General features: G+C 48.6%; 1 long non-coding RNA gene across 2 annotated transcripts; it reads right to left on the bottom strand.

The window, feature by feature from the left end:
• Positions 1–2,132: 2,132 nt before the first annotated feature.
• Positions 2,133–4,230, bottom strand: LOC133758398 (uncharacterized). Of its 2 annotated transcripts, none has more exons than XR_009865794.1 (3): positions 4,085–4,230; positions 2,716–2,912; positions 2,133–2,325 (listed from the first exon to the last, which is right to left on the bottom strand). It is a non-coding gene; the product is annotated as an uncharacterized LOC133758398 (long non-coding RNA). The 2 variants fall into 2 exon arrangements; XR_009865795.1 differs by having other exon boundaries at positions 2,716–2,895.
• Between the last annotated feature and the right edge of the window lie 14,610 nt (positions 4,231–18,840).

The raw sequence follows: 18,840 nt of genomic DNA, 5'->3' as shown, positions 1-18,840 counted from the left end.
GGCAGGAAGAGCAGCGCCAGCCAGAGCCTGGTTTTAAAAGGAGTCACGTGACCCATCGGCTATGACTCGGAATTGGCAGAGACCAAGAGATACGCCAGGAAAGACGCAGGCAGAGAGGACTCTCGGAAGGACCGGAATTTGCATTTTGTTTTTCATTTCTTCCCACAACGTCAGCCTCCACCTAGGGGGCTGTGGAGAAGTCAGCACAGGAAGAACAGTCTCTTCCTGCAGCCCAGGCCACATGTCTGGACATTTATTTTTGGTCTCGTGGGACTTGGAACGAGACGCACCCCCTATTATTACCCTTTGCTGGGAGGAAGCAGGGAGGTTGGGAAATGGCGGCAGAAGCACCTGGCATGTCGGCACCATCCTTGGCAGGGTGGCTGAGCCTGTGCCAGCCACCTTCCTATCTCCTCGGGGCCATGGACGAGCCATGCTGAGAGGTTCGCAGTGTAGAGGCCCTGCCACGCCCCTTGGACTTCTCAGGACCCAAGCAATCCTGGAGGCCTGGGCTGCCCCCTCTGACCACAGTGGCCATAAACCCATCCCTCTAACCCCAAGGCAGGTGGCCAGGGCTTTGACTGTTGGCCTGAAAGGGGTCTGGGCTTTTCTGGAAGGGATGGGGAACCTGGCATTCCCTGCAAATGCTGGCCAATGTTTCAGACTCCATCCACAGAGAAGTTTCTTCTTTTTCTGAGCCTGGAGGTTCTTCAGGGGGAGGCCCCATGCCATCCCAGTCAGCTTTCTGCTCACATCACCCCCCACCGAGCAATTGAGTGCCTGGGGAGGGTGGGGCAGTGGGGGCAGTTAGGAGCTCATCTGTAGCCTCTGATGAACAAGATGTTTTTATTTATTTATTTATTTTAATTTTAATTTGAGAGCCAGACAGAGAACTCCTATCCGCTGGTGCATGCCCCAAAGGCCTGCAATAGCTAAGCTGAGCCAGGCTGAAGCCGGGAGTCAAGAACTCAAGCCGGGCCTCTTATATGGGTGCAAGGACCCAAATACCTGAGCCCTCGCCTGCTGCCTCCCAGGATGCTCACCAGCAGGAAGTGGAGCCGGGTCTGGAATCCAGGCACTCTGACATGGTATGCGAGTATTCTGCCAGGCCAAACGCCTGCCCTGACACAGCTTTTTTTAAAATCACAAACACTGTGGCTAATGCTCCAAGGCTGACCATATTCTCCAGGTGCCAGCATCCAGATAAAGGACAAGAAAGAAAACAATCCACAGAGTAGCCTGGTCACAGCATCATCACAGGTGAGCACAGATTTGTCCTCAGGTGCTCCATGCCAGTGTCCCCTCACCCCACCCTCCATCTTCCCCGTCATTACACACACACACACACCTCTGTCCTTTCCCTGGGTTCCTCACACCCTGCACCTTGACCTCTGGTGAGGCCCAAACCCTCATAGTGCTCCCTGCCCACTAAGGGCTCTTGCCTCCTCCATCCTGCCTGGGACCTCCCATTTGGGGCGCTCGCGCTCTGAATTTCTGAGCATGGGAAATAGTCTGGCTGCAGAGCTGGAGACATTGTTGCACCTCTGGAGACTGTTTCCTCGGCAGGTGAAAATGTCCTGTCTTCCTTCAAATGGGCTAGTGCAATAATAAAATAGTGCAAACGTGCAATTGGCATGTGCCGGAGTAGCCTTACCAGTATGGACATGTGCAAGGGGCTTCCACGCCACCTGCTAATGACGCCAGCAGCTCCCTGAAGCACCGTCTGCACCCCACTGGCCCTGTTACCCAGTCTGTCTGCTGAGCCTGCCACTGACCTCCCCACAGACCAGCAGCCATGGGCAATGTCTGGCACAGTGAAGGGGTGGGAGGTGGGACCCGTCCAACATCAAGGCCAGCACATGTCTTGCCCACACTCTGTCTGTTGTGAGCACTGAGACTGTTGCTGGGGACAATATATTCAAATGTGTCTGTCTTGTGAGTTCATGGACAAACTGCATCAAAGTGGGCAAAATGCTGAGGGAAGGAAGTACGGGGAGCCCAGGTGGGCTGACATAACTTCAGGTTACTTCCTGCACTCACTGGAGCCCCACTGATCCCCCACTGGCAATTTAAATGACTACTTTCTTTTTTTAAAAAAAAAAAAGATTTTATTTATTTATTTGAGAGGGAGAGTTACAGATAGTGAGAGGAAGAGACAGAGAGAAAGGTCTTCCTTCCATTGGTCCACTCCCCAGATGGCCACAACGGCCGAGCTGCGCCGATCCGAAGCCAGGAGCCAGGTGCTTCTTCCCAGTCTTTCACGCGTGTGCAGGGGCCCAAGGACTTGGGCCATCTTCTACTGCTTTCCCAGGCCACAGCAGAGAGCTGGATCGGAAGAGGAGCAGCCAGGACTAGAATCGGGGCCCATATGGGATACTGGCACCTCATGTGGAGGATTAACCTACTGTGCCATGGCGCTGGCCCCAAGTGCAGTACTCCCCAGATGCAAATGTTCCCCATGAAGAAACAAGACAATGACTCTCCTTCCCACCTCCAATGCCCAAGGTGCTCCCAGGGGCTCCCACCCCGCAGCCTGGTAACCACGGACACCGTGTGTGTGTGTGTGTGTGTGTGGCAGGTAAGCCACACACTCCAAGGAAGGACACCTGCTGCTAACACTGAGCCCTGTGTGTGTGTGTGTGTGTCCCTGGTCAAGCTGGTTGAGTTCCTTTTCACCTCTAATTTCCCTCATCTGTGAAACAGGAATTAAATTACCTGTCCGCTCAACCTCGCAGTCCCAATGGAAGATCAGAAGCAAGCTGGTGCAGAAAGGGGCCTTGTAAATTGTGAATTGCTCTTCTGACATATGGTGTTATGATAATCCGCTCCATTCAGAAAGAGGCAGAGCTGGGCGTGGGGAGAAGTGACTCAGGCAGCTCAAGACGGGCGTGAGGGCTGCAGAGCCAGGCAGACTGAAAATAGAATTGTTTGCAGAATCCCAGGGCCAGCCCCTATAGCAACCAGCAGGCGGGGGCTCCAGGTTGGCTGAGCCCTATGCTACCTGCTCCCCCATAGGTGTGGCACGTGGGACTGGTACCTGCAGCCCGACGTGGCCACTTGTCCTGCCAGGTCAGCGCAGGCCGGTGACTCCCAGCTCACAAGAAGTTCAGGACAGTGACCACCCCTCTCAATCCAAACGACTCTTTCTTCAGGGGTTGCCTGCTTGCTGCCAGCTGCTGCCCTTGGCCTCTTGCCTGCATTCCCTTCCAGCTAAATTAGCCCTCAGATGAAATCTACAGAGAGCACGCTGGTCCGGAGACCACAGGCCCTGGCTGCTTGCTCCAGCCCCAGCCCATCCCCCCTAGGCAGCTTCAAACCCTTCTGTTCTGAGGCAGGTGACAAGGGTTGGTACCTGCAGGACTGAAGCCCTGCCAAAGGCCAGGGGTCTGGCGGCAAGCTGGCCTGCTTGGACGTAACTAGGCAGAGAGTCACTGTTTCCCAAACAAACACTCTTCCAAAGCATTCTTGCTGCTGGCTCAGGCCAAGGAAAGCAAGGTAGTGACTCCAAGAACAATGACCTCACCAGGAAAGCAGGCTCCCCAGGCTCCCACACAGTCCCCACAGCCCCAAATAACCCAGGAGACCCAGCGTGTCCCCGTGGGGCACTGCCCTAAGGAAGCAAGTGGCCAGCGCCGGGGAGGCTGGGGCACAGAGCTTCCCTCCTGCTGCCTGCAGAACCTCCCACCTCCCCGGGGTGAGGAGTGAGAGTGGAGGGGCTTTTCAGCCTTGGGGTTCTGCCCTCTTGCCACCACATAAATAAACCAGAACAAAGCCCAAGCCATATTTGTCATCTCCGCTCTCTCCGGGCCTTCAGCGCCGCTGGGAGCTGGGTGCTGTTGCGAAACCCCTCAGCCAGCGCCTGTTTCACTTCCCCTTCTGCTGCTTGTTCTTCCGCGGGATGTGGCGAGGGCTGGAGATGAGGGAAGGAAGTGGGGAGCAGGAGAAGGCATGCCTGGAGGTTCTGGCTCTACCCCTGCTCCTCCAGTCTGAGGGCCGCAGGATGGAAAGCCACCGAAGTCCCTGAAACTGGGGAGACGCACGGGCACCGCAGGCACCCAGGGCTGTATGCTGGGGGTAGACGCACCTGCGGGAACCCACGGGTGTGCCAGGGATTTCCTGAGCCGTCAGGCTGGTTCCACATTTTTCTTCCTGGGCCCTCCATTTGGGGTGTGGCGGACTCCTACGCATTAGGACAAATGCAGCCGTGGCTGGCGTCTATGGCTTACATGTGCCCGGCAGTGCACTCAGTGCCAAAAGTGCCTTGTAATCCTGCAAACAAGGCCCTGAGACGGTTCTTTCATCTACCCTCTTGGTTTACATTGGCTCAGATTGCGAAGCAGCTTGCCTGAGGTCACCCGGCCATTGGGGCTGGACTCAGACCGTTTGAGTGTGGAGCCCACTGCCTGTAGATGCCCACTTTGTACACTGCCCTGAGGGGAGTGTGCAAATGCCCCGTGTGCTGGCACACAAAGGCAGCACTGTCCGCTTGTCCTGATGGGCAGCTGCCCACAGAAGCAACAGTGACCTATATGGCACTACATAAAACCATGCACGAGAGTACTTCAAAAAGTTCATGGGAAATAGAATTAAAATGTTTATTTTATTGAAAAAAACAGGTTTTTTTTATTAAAATTGACACATAGGTTTTCCCTAATATTTATTTCTGTGAACTCTTTGAAGACCGCTCTTTTTTTTTTTTTTTTTTAAGATTTATTCATTTGAAAGTCAGAGTTACACAGAGAGAGAAGGAGAGGCAAAGAGAGAGCGCGAGATCTTCCATCCCCTGGTTCATTCACCAATTGGCCGCAATGGCCCAAGCTGCACCAATCAGAAGCCAGGAGCTTCCTCCAGAAACCAGCAGGGGCCCAAGGACTTGGGTCATCTTCTTCTGCTTTCCCAGGCCATAGCAGAGAGCTGGATCAGAGGTGGAGCAGCCAGGACCCAAACCAATGGCCATATGGGATGGTGGCACTGCAGGCAGCGGCTTTACCCACTACGCCACAGCGCCAGCCCCCCAGCTTACCTTTTCCCAAATGTCTGCATTATTGATTTTACCGCTATGTGTGCTGGCGAGACAGAAGCGCGGCATGCATAGTCTCACTGTAGGAAACATCAGGCCGTACCTGAGAAAAACCGAAGTCTCTGGCCCCGCCCTTCCATTCCAGGCCCTTCACTGCTCTCACCAAGGTGGGGTTCTCATAGGCTATAAATAAGTAGGGAGTGAACTTTTAAATGATGAGTTTGGGGCGGTTTAGTTCTTCACACTGTTCTTACAAGTTCTCTGTAAATTGGAAACTCCCTCAAAGTTTTCCTTTAAGTTAACATGAAGAGAACTTTAAAAGCAAACATCAGCCTTCCAAGGAAAACTCCTCTTAGGCTGCAGACTCACAGGGTGCATTTTCTGTCCTCTGTTAGCAGAAGCACTGAAGCAAACTTGTCCAGGAAATCTGGCCACACTCACACCCAGGGGCCTGCAAATGAGGGACGGGACCCCTGAGCTCCCCAGGAGCACTGGGCTCCCTGGGTATCAGCCCTCCTACCCCCACCTCCAAGCTCCAGCAGAGACTGTGACAAGGGGAACAAAGCCAGAGACTGCACGTTTCCCCATAAAGATGAATACACAGGGGCTGGTGCTATGGTGTAGCGGTTAAAGTCACCACCTGCACTGCTGGCATCCCATATGGGTGCCAATTCGAGTCCCAGCTGCTCCACTTCTGATCCAGCTCTCTACTATGGCCCGGGAAAGCAGCAGAAGATGGCCAACTCCTTGGGCCCCTGCACCCATGTAGGAGACCTGGAAGAGTCTCCTGGCTCCTGGCTTCGGATCAGCACAGCGCCAGTCATTGCAGCCTTCTGGGGAGTGAACCAGCAGATGAAAGACCTCTCTCTCTGTCCATACCTCTCTCTGTAACTCTGTCTTTCAAATAAATAAATCTTTTTTTTTTCCTGGCTTTTTTTTTTTTTTTTTGACAGGCAGAGATAGTCAGTGTGAGAGAGAGAGAGAGAGAGAGAGAGAAAGGTCTTCCTTTTCCGTTGGTTCACCCCCCCAAATGACCGCCACAGCCGGTGTGTTGCAGCCGGCTCGCGCCGATCCAAAGCCTGGAGCCAGGTGCTTCCCCCTGGTCTCCCATGTGGGTGCAGGGACCCAAGCACTTGGGCCATCCTCCACTGCACTCCTGGGCCACAGCAGAGAGCTAGACTGGAAGAGGAGCAACCGAGACAGAATCCGGTGCCCCAACCAGGACTAGAACCCGGGGATCCGGCGCCGCAGGCAGAGGATTAGCCTAGTGAGCCGTGGCACTGGCCTAAATAAAATAAATCTTTAAAAAAAAAAAAAAGGAAAACCCCTCTAAAGAGGCCATAATCTAGAAGCTCCCTGTCTCCACAAGGCAGGAGCTTTTCTGGCGCTAGCTAATAGTGATGGAGAAATGCAAAGGGCCATGCCTGACAGCTGTGTCCCCAGCCTGGGAATGTCCGAATGTCCACATTCCTAGAGTGTGGTCCCTACACAATCTCTGCAGCATGAAGACGGCACCTACCTGCTCCCGTTACGTTGTATGTGCATGTGTGCGTGCGTGTGTGTGTGTGTGTGTTTTGTGTGGGGGAGACTTTCTGGTCTCAGGACAAAGGGAGCCGACGCTTTCCTCATTTCTAATGACCTGTTGACCACAGGTCAATGTCCCTGACTGCACCACAGCTCACCTCCAGAGGGAGGAAGTGCTGCCTGTGGCTCCGGGGAGGAAGGAGAAGGCAGGCTCTCAGCCAACCCATTACTCAGCAGGTGAGCTGATTGCATCAGGCTAGTGGTTCAGTTGTCATCCCAGTGTCCAGGGCAACAGCACAAACAGTGTGCAGCCATCTAGGTCAATGCCCTGGGCTCCCTCTCACAAAATCCTCCGTGGTATGTGTGGTGGAAAGGGGCAGGGCACAGGTAGGTAACTAGATGTGAGGACGTTTTTCCAGCCTAGGTACATTTCTAGTCTCCTTACTCTGCCTAGAGGTGCACTAAGTAAAACCACAGATCCAAGTCCCACCCCAGTGCTTCTCTAAGTGCTGGCGTGCACTACAACAAGAGATCCCACTACAACAAGAATTGCAAAAACATACCCTCCTCTACAATTCAACTCTGTGTCTTGAAATGCAAACCATGCCTTCCCTACAAGAAAACAAAAAGCCAAAGCCATCCTGAAGAAACACAGAATCTAGCAGCATCTACAAAATTGGACTTAGGACAGAGGCAAGAGGAAGGGTGATGCGGGCCAGCCGCACCTGTCGAACGGAACCTGAAGGAGGGAGTGGGAATGAAAAGAGGGACAAGGGCGCAGAGAATGGAGCCAAGACAAAAGTCTGATCAAGGCTTGTTTATTCCAGCATCTCAGCAATATTTTATACATAACCAGCTGCAGCTCAAGGCAACACAGAAGTTAACAACACAGGCAAGCAACTTATCAGGCTTCTGCAACACAATCATAACATAGTTAATTTTAGCGGAGTGTTCTTGTTTGATCATTCTCCTGGAGTATGGGAATAGGTGACTTTTTTTCCTCCCAGGAATTCCACAAGCCAAGATTGACCTTGACTTGTCTATGACTTGTTTATGGGCTGCCTACAGAAGGGGAGGTTAGGAAATGGATGAGAAGACGTGAGCTAGGAATTAGGTGTGGGAATTTGAGACAGAAGTCAGAAAGAAAAAGAAAACAGAAGGAGCTCATTGAAGCTTACGATCAGAAAGCAGAAGGATTTCAGACAGGATAAACTCATTGTTCAGCAAACAGTGCTAGATACTGGGAATAAAAAACTGCAAAACTCTTACCTCTAGAAGGTGGAACAGTCTAGTAGAAGATGCTGACATAAGCAAATAAGGAAACTGTGTGACCTTCATGTTGGGCGTTTATATTTTGCTAAGGGAAATAGAGGAGTGAGCGTCTGGCTGGGAGCATCAGGGACATTTGGGCTGGGTATTGAAAGATGAGTACAAACTTTGCCAAGGGAAAAAGGGCAAGGGCCTAAAGAGATTCCAAAAGCAAATGAGTCAGGGGCCAGAGCTATGGCACAGCAGGTTAACGCCCTGGCCTGAAGCACTGGCATCCCATATGGGCACCGGCCTGAGACCCCACTGCTCCACTTCCGATCCAGCTCTCTGCTACGGCCTGGGAAAGCAGTAGAAGATGACCCAGACACTTGAAAGATCTCTGTCTCTCTCTGTCTCTCTCTCTCTTTCTCTCTGCCTCTGCCTCTCTGTAACTCTGCTTTTCAAATAAATTAATAAATCTAAAAAAAAATTTCCACTGATGCTTCTGTGGATCTCCAGTCCAAAAACCATTCATTTGTAAGGTGAGCTAATAACCAGAGAAAATAAACTCAGGTGGAGAACTAAGTTTAAGGAGCCTCAATGTTCCACTGTTCAATTTCGCCCTTGCTTTTGTTGACATGCTTCAATATCTTCCCGTTTGCAATTTGGGTTCCAATAGCGGCAATTTGTTAAAAAGCTTCAGACACCAAAGTCGTCTGGCCCTTCATTCACTGAATACTTTGATTTTTACATCTGACTTTAATCTAAATGCAGCCAGAGAGCTTGTTACTAAAAAATTTTTCTTGTGCTACTAATGAACCCACCATATTAACATCAGTTGCTTGGAATTGAAAATGAGCAAAATTAATTTAGAAGAAATAGCATTTGATCGAAATGAATAGCACAGCTTTACTGAGTAATATGTAAATGCACCCCCTGCAGCTGCTTCAAATTTCTGCCCAGTTTCTCTCTCCCTCTCTCTCTCTCTCTCTCTGTTTGTTTGTTTATTTATTTATTTGAGAGATAGAGTTACAGAGAGAGGGAGAGACAGAGAGAAAGGTCTTCTATCTGCTGGCTCACTCCCACAAATGGCTGCAACAGCCAGAGCTGGGCCAATCTGAAGCCAGGAGCCAGGAGCTTCTTCCTGGTCATCCTATACTGCCTGGATCATCCTATACTGCTTTCCCAGATGCGTTATCAGGGAGCTGGATTGGAAGAGGAGCAGCCAGGATATGAACTGGTGCCCATATGGGATGCCGGCGTGGCAGACAGTGGTCTAACCCTCTGCATTACAGGGCCGGCCTCATTAAACTCAATTGTTAATGGTTATTGCTTGGATTAATCTTAGTTATGCTTCTAATTTCAAGGAAATATTGGAATTTCTTTTACTTGTTAGAGTAAAATTGTGGGTCTTGGTTTGCTCAGGACTGTCCCTATATTAGTCCATTTTTTGGGGGGAGGTTATTATTACTACAACAAAATACCTGTGACTGAGTAATTTGTAAAGAGAAGAGGTATATTTAGTTCACGGCTTTGGAGGTCCAAGAGCATGGCGCCAATATTTGGGTAGCTCTGGTTAGAGCCCCCTTGGCTTTAGAACATCAGAGTGTGAGTGTTTGTGTGAGAGAGAGATCAAATGGTGAGCCCGAGAATAGAAAGGGCCTAGTCTTGCTCTTCTGTAATAACCCACTCTTCCAGGAACTAGCTAGAGTCCCAGGAAAGCTGCTAATACCTCTTGAAGACAGCAACCCCTGACCTGATCACCTCCCACTAGGCCCCACCTCTTAAAGGTGCTATCCCTTGTCACCATCACCACAATGAGGAGCAAACTTGCAACCTCAAAACCTTTGCAGGGCACATTCTGACCATATCCACAGCATAGCAGTCCTGACTGTGGCTGTTATCCTGCCATCCTACCTAGACTGACATTTGTCACAGATTAACGTTTTAAAAAAAAATAGAAAGGCAGAGAGATAGAAACAGAGAGCTCGCATTTTCTGTTTACTCCCCACATGCCTGTGACAACCTGGGCTGGGCTAGACTGGGTTGCTGGGATCCAGAGCCTCAATCCAGATTTCCCTTGTGGGTGACAGGAACCTGACTACTTGACTCATCACTGCTGCCTCTCAGGGAACTATTAGCAGGAACCTAGAGTGAGGCACCAGAGATGGCTATCGAACCCAGGCACTCTGATAGAAGCCTGGGCATCTTTATAAAAAGATTTATGTATTTATTTGAAAGGCAGCATTACAGAGAGACAGAGAGAGATATTTCATCAGCTGGCTGACTTCCAAATGGCCACAATAGCCAAGGCTGGGCTAGGTTGAAGCCAGGAGCCAGGAGCTTCCCCTGGGTCTCCCACAGGGGTTCAGGGGCCCAAGCACTTGGGCCATCTTCCACTGCCTTCCTAGGTGCATTAGCAGGGAACTGGATTGGAAGCAGAGCAGCCAGGACTGGAACCAGCGTCTAGATGTGATGGCAGCATCTCAGGCAGTGGCCTTACCTGCTACACCACAATGCCGACCTCTTTAATAGACACCTTAACTACCATCTTAACCGCTGGGCCAAATGCCTGCCTTCATATCATTTTTTAAAGGAGGTGTTATGATTACAGTATACAGATAAGCAGAGATAGATTTGGTAGGCCTCTATGTCAAGCCTCTGCACCAAGAACCAGCCCGGCCATTCAAAATCCATTAAGAGACTTCTCCTATCAAAATCAGCCCTTCTCCATCAGTGTCCTGCCCCTGCTACTCCAGACTGGGGGCTTCATAAGCACACATTCCCTGCCTTCAAATTCCTCTTCGTGAGCTTCTGGGCAGAGCTCTCCTGGTGTCTCCTTGTCTCCTTGGCCTTCTCCTTCCTGGCCGCTTGGTTCCTCTCTCGCTTCCTGTTCCTGTGCTGTTACTGCAGGTGTCCTGACCCCCAGAACTGAGGCCTCAGCCCTTTCTCCCTCTTGCTTTCCAATGATCCTGCTGGAGAACTAAGTCCTGGAGGGCGACCACCACGCGTCCAGCTGCAGTTGCATCCTTGTTCTCCATATCCAGACTCCAGGCCCAGGGCTGCTGCTTTCTTCAGGGGTCAGTCCATCCATCTCCAGACCTCTCTGGTATTTCCTCGCTGTAGATGCTAATGCATTTATAATCTAAACCACACAATTGGAAGGTCCATTGTACGTTCCCTACACACGTTAAGCATGTGGCTTTGCTCCCTCCCCAACCAAAGTGAAAGTTCTTCAAGCATCGGAGTGGAATCTTTCATTCATGCATTCAACAAGTATGACAAACAGCCTAATCTGTTCTCAAGTAAATAAAAATCCTGACTCCTTGGAGCTTATGTTTTAGTTAGGGTGAGGTGGGGAGATGGAATTCGGTGAGGGGAAACCATGAACACCAAGCAGATAATTAAATTGTACAAGGTCCTTCACCGTCTTCATAGAAAAATAGAATTAAAAGGTAAGTTTAGGGGCCAGTGCTGTGGCATAGAGGGTAAAGCCGCCGCCTGCAGTGCTGGCATTGCTTATGGGCGCCGGTTCGAGACCGGCTGCTCCACTTCTGATCCGGCTCTCTGTTATGGCCCAAGAAAGCAGTAGAAGATGGCCCAAGTCCTTGGGCCCCTGCATCCATGTGGGAGACCCAGAAGAAGCTCCTGGCTCCTGCCTTGGCACAGCTCTGGCCATTGAAGCCATCTGGGGAGTGAACCAGAGAATGGAAGACCTCTCTCTCTTTCTCTCTTTCTGCCTCTGCCTCTCTGTAACTCTGCCTTTCAAATAAATACAATTACAAAAATAAATTAAAGGTAAGTTTATTTTGATGCCAAAAAAGTTGAAATCCATGCATAGTTTTCTCCTACTATGCATGTCCATGAATTTTTTGAAGGCCACTTAGAGTAGAAGCTCAGTAAATACTTATGGAATAAATGTTGTTATAGGTTGAGTACAACATGTCACCTCAAAATTCATGCAGGTGTTTTAGCTCAGATGTCTAATGTTAATGAGTGATGGATTCAAGGTGGACTTGTGATCCAGCTGCGGAGGCTGGGTAGGGGGAGCTGGTGAAAGGCCTTTGGGTCTTTGGGGGTATGCCCTTGGAAGGTGGTTCCTGTAAGAGTTGATAATTATTTGAATTCAAGCTCCGCTTAGTTTCTCTCTTTGCTTCCTGGCTCACCGTGCAGTCATTCCTCCGCACTCACCATGACAAGGCTCCACAGTCCCCCGACTATGGGGCCACCCGATCCTGACCTGTAACCTCAAGTTCCAGCTGAAATAAACCTTTTCCTTCCCAGGAAACACCTCTCAGGTATTTTAATTAAAGTAACAAAAAGTGGACTAACGTAAATGTATACATGCATCTATACAGGACCAATGAAATATTTTTTAAAGATTTATTTACTTATTTGAAAGTCAGAGTTAGAGAGAGAGAGAAAGATCTTCCACCTGCTGGTTCACTTTCCAGATAGCAACAACAGCCAGGGATTGGCCAAGCTGAAGACAGGAGTCAGGAGCTTCATCCAGGTCTCTCACATGGGTGGCAGGGGCCCAAGCATTTGGGCCATCTTCTGCTGATTTCCCAGGTGCATTAGCTGGGAGCTGGACTGGAAGAGGAGCAGGACATGAACTGGAGTGCATATGGGATGCTGGCATTGCAGGCAGTGCTCTTACCCACTATGCCACAATGTCAGCCCCAAGACCAACTAGATTTTTAACAAAATTAACTAATGCTAATATACAATATGTTAGGAAAATTGTTAGAAATGTAGTTGAGAATTTTCTACCTAAAATATCCTCCTCTTGTATCTTTACTTCTTGTAGTGTCTAAAAACTGATTCCACTGATAGACTCAAAAGGAACTTAGAGAAAGCGGAGGTATTTGCAAACCTGTCATTCATGGACAGTCACGGAGTGTGGGCACTGCCCCTCAAAGAGCAAAATCAGAGACCATGGGATGTGAGCTCGCATGACGCACGAGTGTTCTCACAAAAGCAGCCCGCAGCCAGGGTGCCAGGGTCCTCACTGAGGGCCACACGCAGTCAGCTCACGCCCACCGTGCTCATCTGGGCTTTTCCCTCAGCGACGGCCTGCCCTGGCTACCTGACCTGCTCCTGAACCCCACCTGAGCCCCATCACTACCTCACTGATGTTCAGAGACAGAAGCATGGAGGTGAGGGTCAGAGACTTGGGATGAGTGTAGCTCTTCCTTTATTTGGTAATAAAATCAGTTGAAAAATAAGAGTCCTGGGTTTTCTTTTTCATGGTTTTTTTACACTTTTTTTAAAGGCATATTAAGGGCCAGCGCTGTGACACAGCAGGTTAAGCTCTGCCTGCAGTGCTGGCATCCCCTGTGGGCACCGGTTCGAGTCCCAGCTGCTCCACTTTCGGTCCAGGTCTCTGCTAACACCCTGGGAAAGCTACGGAGGATGACCCAAGTGCTTGGGACTCTGCACCCATGTGGGAGACCTGGAAGAAGTTCCTGGCTCCTGTCTTCAATTCGGTCCAGCCTAGCTCCGGCCATTGCTACTATCTGGGGAGTGAACCAGCAGATAGAAGATCTCTCTCTCTCTCTCTGTCTCTCCCTCTCTGTGTCTGTAACTCTGTCTCTCAAAAAACTAAATAAATCTTTTTTTAAAAAAAAATGGCTGTATCAAATGTGCTTGTATCAAAACCATAATAATGTCAAAATACCATGTGTTCCCCCAGATTTCATGAGATGCTAGTACACCCTTGCTCCAAGGAGATCACAGAGGCAGGCACAGATGGAAAGACCATTGGAGCCACCAAGCTAGAGCATGGCACAGGGGAGCCAGACCTGCAGGTATAATGCAATCCCCACCATATATGCTGGCTTTTCTTTTGCTCCCTCTTTTTCTTTCTTCTTTTTTTTTTCTTTTTCTTTTTTCTCTTTCTCTTTCTTTCTCTCCCTCTACATTTTTCTTCTTTTTTTTTCTTTCTTTCTCTCTTTCTTCCTTTCTCTCTTTCCTTTAGAGGCAGAGAGAAAGAGATCCCGGCTGGCACCACAGCTCAATAGGCTAATACTCCACCTGCGGCGCCTGCATCCCAGGTTCTGGTCCCGGTCAGGGCACCGGATTCTATCCCAGTTGCTCCTCTTCCAGTCCAGCTCTCTGCTGTGGCCCAGGAGTGCAGTGGAGGATGGCCCAGATGCTTGGACCCTGCACCCGCAGGGGAGACCAGGAGGAAGCACCTGGCTCCTGGCTTCGGATCGGCGTGGTGTGCCGGCCGCAGCGGCCATTGTGGGGGTGAACCAACTGAATAAAAAGAAGACCTTTCTCTCTGTCTCTCTCTCTCACTGACTGTCCACTCTGCCTGTCCAAAAAAAAAAATTAAGAAAGAAAGAATGAGAGAAAGAGATCCCATCCGCTGGTTCACTCACCAAATGCCCAACAATAGTGGGGGAGGAGAGAGTGGAGGGGAAGAGCTGAAGTTGGGAACCAGGGACTTAGTCCAGCTCTCCCATGTGGGATGCAGGCACCCAGCTACTTGAGCCATCACCTGCTGCCTTCCAGGGTCTACAATAGCAGAAGCTGGAGTCAGGAGTCAGAGCCTTGTATCAAATCAGGATACTCCACTATAGGATGCGGGAGTGCTAACTGGCATAAACTGTGAAGCCAATGTCCTCTCATGTATGATATTTTACACAGATTAGATGCTCTCTGCCGCAGCAGAACAAATTTATTTATTTTACATGCCCTGAAGAGACTCGAAATTTCCCTGATCGGCGACAACTAACTGAGCACCAAAGGGGAAACCTGTTGAAGTGAAATGGACACTATTAGAAACAGTGACTTGATCAGCTCTTGTCCTGACTGTTGATGTGCAATGTAATACTTTATCCATTTTAGTATTTTTTTGTTCTAGTACTAGTGGTTGAACTCTGTAATTAACACACAATTATTCTTAGGTGTTTAAATTTTAACTGAAAAGTGATCCCTGTTAAATATAAGAGTGGGAAAAAGAGAGGGAGGAGATGTACAATTTGGGACATGCTCAATCGGAATTGCCCCAAATGGTGGAGTTAGAAACGTGCCAGGGGATTCCAATACAATCCCATCAAGGTGGCATGTACCAATGCCATCTCACCAGTCCAAGTGATCAATTTCAGTTCACAATTGATCACACTGATAGGTCTAAGAGTCAAAGGGATCACACAAACAGGACTAGTGTCTGCTAATACTAACTGATAGAATCAAAAAGGGAGAGAACAATCCAACATAGGAAGTGGAAATTTCTGAATTCTCAAATCAATGCTTGATATCAATGCCAGAATTAGTCAAGCCAATCTTCCTGTTGGCTTCGAATCATACACTGTGATTTTAAACCTGGGTGCAGTGAGCAGCAGCAGTGATGGGAGTTTAATTCTAACATCTTCATAGTCTTCCTCCCAAAACACCTGTCCGTCTTCAGGACTGACAGGTCTGTCTACAGAAACTGAAACAGGGGTATGACAAGCACCAAGCTTGAGCCTGGAGTCTCCTGCAGGAAGGGCTGTGACCAGAGCAGGGAGACTAGTGCTCCAGTGTTTTACCTTTCGCTAGTGAGTTTTGCAGGGTTAAGTGTGAACACAAATGTCTGGGCTCCTCAGCCAGAGAGCATCATAGGTTATGTTGGGGCAATAAAAACAACACCACCAACAAAAGCCCAAAGAATTCCTATGCTAGTGATCCAACTGGCCTGAAATCCTCAGTGAATGAGTGAATTTTGCTCATTTTCATTTCACCTTCCTTTTCTAAAAATTTTTACTTATTTATTTATTTTATCCATTTGAAAGGTAGAGAGACAGAAAGCAGAGATCTTCCGACCACTAAATCACTCCCCAAAGGCTCATAATGGCGAGGCCAAGACAAAGCCAGCAGCCAGGAGCTCAGTCCAGGTCCCCCACACGAGTGGCATGGACGCAGCTACCTGAGCCATCGCCGGCTGCTTCCCAGGGTATGCATTAGCAGGAAGCTATGATCAGGTGCAGAGTCAGGACTCAAAGCCAGGCACTCAGGTATGGAATGTGGGCACGCCAACAGGTCTCTTAACCACTGAGTGAAATGCCCAACCTCACATTTACTTCTTTTTCCCCCAAGGTTCATGTATTTCTAGAGAAGAACTAAAATACCATTTAAATATTCAGACATATCATTGAAGATCTGCTTATAATTTATATCCATCTATTTCTAGAATTGCTTAAGCACACGAATGCTTGGGCAGGGTTGCAATGGGAGATGAATGCTAGGGAAGACCAGATCTAGGAACTAATGCCAATATTCCTGAGTGGCAGCTCTGGGCTCTGTTTTCACAAACACATACTCGCATGTAGTTCTCCCAGCAAAGTCAAGTTCTAAGAGATAAATTGGAGCTCAGAGAGGCTCACTAACTTGTTCAGAGTTGCACAGATATGAAGTATTTTCATGTCTGCTTTGATGCCAGGTTCATCCATTCCCCCCAGCTGCAATGCATCTTGGAACTCTAGACAGGTGAGCCTGAAATTGTTTGACCTTAAATTTAACTGGAAAAGAAGGAAAACTTTTAAAAACGTTTGCACATAATGACTGCATGAGCATGACCAGCAATAACTCTTCCTGAAAGAGGAAATAATTTGGCTACTTGTGGTTTAGAAATATTGCCCCACCCTCAATGTCATACCTACCAAGTCAGTGAGCGGTCCACGGACTGGGTCCTCCTTGAGTCAAATGAGCATACCAGGGACAGGAAAAAGGGAAATTCCATTAAACATCGGAAGTCTTGATTCAGGAGTGAATGACTCAGACGCTGCTGACAGCCGCCCTGCTCAACCTGTCATCCTTTTTAAAAAGACAGAGGCAATCAATGCACACTTCGTCAGGCTTAGCTCCTAGAGCTCCCACTTTTAGCCGATATATACATTATCAACCCCAAATCTGCAGGCAAAAACTTTAGAAAGCTCTGTGGCAACTAATTTTTTCAAGATTTTTATTTATTTATTTGAAAGATAGAGTTACAGACAGTGAGAGGGAGACAGAAGAAGATGAAGAGTGGTGGTGCTCTTCAAAACTTCTTGCAGCAACTCTGAATGATTGGATGGATGGTGCCAAAATGGTGGAAAGTAGTAAAAAAGAAAGGAGGGACAAATTTTAAAAAGGCTCAGAGCTGAGTATTCCATGGGCTTTATAATTAGTATCTGAAAAATTACATGGATTACAGTGATACACCCCCACAAGGACATAATCCCGAATCCTTGTATACGGTAACTGCCATTTGATAAGAGTGTACTCTTTCCAGTGGCACATTCCAAAGTGTGACTAAGAGTCTAACATCATGTAAGAGGAAATTGGATCCAATTGATTCAAAGTGGCCCTTCTCCAAGGCCACGAGACCGGCTCCTGAAAGAAGGAGAGAAGTTTCCATGCTTTCTTCTCCAAGAGTTAGCTCTAGCATCTAAGGGCATAACCACGCCCTGAAATAAAGTCTTATGCTTTCATTTTGTCCATTCATTCATTCATTCACCATTTCACAAACATTTGTGAGGACCTATTCTATGTTAGCAGGATGAAGGTTGCAACAAAAAAATACAGTGATATAAGAAGAGCTGACTTCTCTCACACAGAGACTACTTCTAATGAATGGCAAAGCCATAATGAAAGGAAATATTCTATATGGGCCTTTAAAATGTTATAGGAATTCATAGTGATAAAGGTGACTCGAGGCATGCAGTTACAATGTGAAAAGTATCTATGCATCCTGGCTTCCTGAGGGGTGGTCCATGCAACCAGAGCGAAAACACCATGTGGCAGCTTGTTAAATCTCACAATTACAGACTCTGGCTGCAGACCTGATTTTAATAAGATCCTTTGGTATTGTGTATGCATGTTCAACTTGAGAAGCATTAGTCTGGAGGCCATCAGTTCCTAAAGTGTGTTTTCAATAGAGTCTTCCCAAAGAAAAGCAAACAATAGGCAGAAAGTGATCAAACTAAACACCCCGTACTGTGAGCTTAGTCTAACCACAACATAATCTTTCAAAATTATGACTTTTTTTTCAAGCACATCTTGTATTTCCAGCTCTTCCATTATTCCATCTGAGATAGAGGCAGGTGTATGGGGCTCAAAGAAGAAAAGAGAAAGGGGTGGGAGAAGGGTCTTCTCTGGGAGGCTGATGGGGCTGGCAATCTACCAGCAGATTCAGTTGCAGAAAACAAAGCCCAAGTGCTTTGAGGTGGTCGGGAGTCATTGCTCTTAGATCTCTATTTCACCTGTCTTGCAGCTGTCCTATTACACTGCTATACCAGCACCCATGCCTGCACTGTTGTGCCAGTTTGATTTTTCCGTGTTGATCAAGAAATAGCTGGTGAGTACCTACTAAGTGCACTGCATGATCTACATGATCCAGGGTGTAGTTGGTGTGGTCAGTGTGAAAACAATGGTGAGAGTGAGTAGAAAGGAAGCAGCATCAAAAGAAAGACGAAAAGCAACGACTATGGAAAGTTCCCGGCTCAGGAGATTCAGGAAGGCTTCATAAAGGGGGCAGAGGTAGCTGAACCCCAAATGATGATTAGGAATTAAAGTGGCAGGCATGGGGTTGGGGCATTTTTGAAAGGATGTCCTAGCCCAGAAAAAGAATGGAGGTGGAGAAGTGGGCATTTAGCATAGTGATTAAGATACTATTTAAGGGCCGGCACTGTGGCATAGCGGGTAAAGCCACTGCCTGAAATGCCAGCATCCCATTTAGGCACCGGTTCAAGTCCCATCTACTCCACTTCCAATCCATCTCTCTGCTATGGCCTAGGAAAGCAGTAGAAGATGGCCCCAAGTCCTTGGGTCCCTGCACCCACATGGGAGACCTGGAAGAAACTCCTGGCACCTGGCTTCAGATTAGCACAGCTCCGGCCAATGTGGCCAATTAGGGAGTGAACCAGTGGATGGAAGACCTCTTCTTTACCTCTCCTCTCTCTCTCTGCAACTCTGACATTCAAATAAATAAATAATTTTTTTTTGACATGCAGAGTTAGAAAGTGAGAGAGAGACAGAGAGGAAGGTCTTTCTTCTGTTGGTTCACCACCCAAATGGCCGGC

The sequence above is a fragment of the Lepus europaeus genome, chromosome 4, assembly GCF_033115175.1.
Source record: "Lepus europaeus isolate LE1 chromosome 4, mLepTim1.pri, whole genome shotgun sequence".
In the NCBI taxonomy this organism is placed as follows: Eukaryota; Metazoa; Chordata; class Mammalia; order Lagomorpha; family Leporidae; genus Lepus; species Lepus europaeus.
This window is presented reverse-complemented; position numbering and strand designations above follow the sequence as displayed.